This window comes from Schistocerca piceifrons, chromosome 5 (assembly GCF_021461385.2).
Source record: "Schistocerca piceifrons isolate TAMUIC-IGC-003096 chromosome 5, iqSchPice1.1, whole genome shotgun sequence".
In the NCBI taxonomy this organism is placed as follows: Eukaryota; Metazoa; Arthropoda; class Insecta; order Orthoptera; family Acrididae; genus Schistocerca; species Schistocerca piceifrons.
Genome location: NC_060142.1, coordinates 552,296,148 through 552,298,318, shown reverse-complemented (window position 1 = coordinate 552,298,318; position 2,171 = coordinate 552,296,148).

Here is a 2,171-nt window from a genome sequence, read left to right as displayed (position 1 = left end):
ATCAATAAAATTATAGTACCCATAAGAACGAGACCATAGGCTCTTGAAGAGCATCTGCAGAAGTTTCTTGGAGTTAGTTATTAGTCAGGACTCTCTTTAAACCATCCCAGTTGTTAAAGAAGAATCGTAAGTGGCAACACATTTATGAAGGTCCCTTTGTGATAATGAGGAAACCACACATTGATAGCTATTTGTTATCTGACCCTGCTACGAATAAAATCAAAGGATTGTTCCACCATCATGTTTTTAAGAAAATTTTATAACGCCAGGAATTACGTTAATTTAAGCTGTAAGAAAATTCTAAGGTATTGGAGATCAGGATTAACCAATGAGTAACAAGAACTGTACTGAACTGAACTGACTACGGACGTTAACCAGTGCTAAAAGGAAACCTTATGTATCAAAACAACGTGTCTGGAAAATAAAATACAGAATAAGTTGTAGACAAGTATTTACATGAATAATCTTTATGCAAATAGGAGGACATGTCCTAGAGGCAATTTTCAATTTTAGTTATAAGTTAGTATGTAAGGAAAATGATGTACTCGAGAGGTATTAATTAGCCCCGAGGTACTAAAATGAGGAAAGAGGAAGGAGCGAATAATGCACTTCTCTCGCTAAATAGTAATTTGAGAATGAGCAGGAAGGAGCGAATAATGCACTTCTCTCACTAAATAGTAATATGAAAATGATGATTATATGTGCTTAGTATTAGTAAGTGAAATTTAATCGAGGACAAATTAATGACCTGTTTTAAAAGGAAATACTTAAACGTCCAGACAAAAGAGGAAAGTTGTGAGAAAGATTCGATTCCATGAGGTTATTCCCTATTTTCAAAGGTGACGTAAATAAGGCACCACCTGTTAGCGTAAAACAGTCGGTAGATTTAACTTGTAAATTCCAGCACAGTGCTGTGCCAGCGATAAAACAACATCTCTTTGAAGTGAACAGATACCTAGGATTAAGCATGAACAGATTGATAACGCAGTGCAATTGTTCTAAAAAGGCCTGACGTTAACCTTAAGTAAAAGCGTGATGGAATAAAAAGGAAGTTTATTATATAACGCAAAGTAAGATGAGTCCAGACTATAAACAAGCTGAGTAAAAGAACATATGAGTAACATGGTTTATTATGCCAACTTCACGGTACTATTGAGCATTAGCGATACTGCAAATTCACAAGCTAGCAGCACATAGAATAAGGATCTCGCCCAAGCTTCACAGGTAGCGACAGCAGCAAACAACAACACTCTAGTGAGAGGCTTATATATACAAATGATAATTAATACCCAAATGCGTAATGCATAAACTTGACTTAGTCTAAGAAATGAGCAAAGAGTAGTAAGCAAGCTGCAGCGAGATACATATTAGATATACATGCTTGAAGTGATAGATTTTATTTGAAGTGTGCACTGCAATATTTATTGTTTTCTCTGTGATTATGTGAATATTGAATCCCTTTCCTAAGTGCAAATCCTTTAAGATCCTTGATCCTATCCACTCCTCAGGATCAACTTGTAAAGATGCACGTGTGCTTAGGAAGTGAGGCACTACATATAAAAATGAGTAGGTTCGCGACGCGCATATTGCTTTTGTAATGCGCAATGTAAATTAAATTTTCGACCTGGTTGAGGAGTAATTTAGATTCTGTCGACGATCCGCGAGTAGGCCCGCTTTTCCCATTTTTTTTTCTCGACTGTTTGTATTTCTACACGAAACTCAGAGGCGGAATTGCTATTTTCAAATCTGTCCTCGAACTTTCTTTAAGTACAAGCACATACGAGAAAAACTTTTGACATAAATGAAGCTCCCCTCACAAGTCACTAAATAAGACGAGCACTAAAAAAAATGTATTGGTTCTACAAAATGAATAAGCAAGCGTGATAAAGATTACTATGAATGAAATTAATTTGTAAAGGAGATTGGAATGGATTTGGTCAAAGAAAAAGTACTTATAATAGCCTACCTGTGACCGTAGGCATAAATAAAAAAAAGACTAATTAAGAAACAATTGTTTTGATTCAAAGTGGTCAATTAGATTATTTATCGATTTAAATGAACTCTTGTAAATATTAGTATGTAAATCAACTTGTAAACACCGTGTGATGTTATGACGCGAGAATTTCTTTTAATACACCGTTCACGCAGACGCTCACCACAGTGCAAGTGAA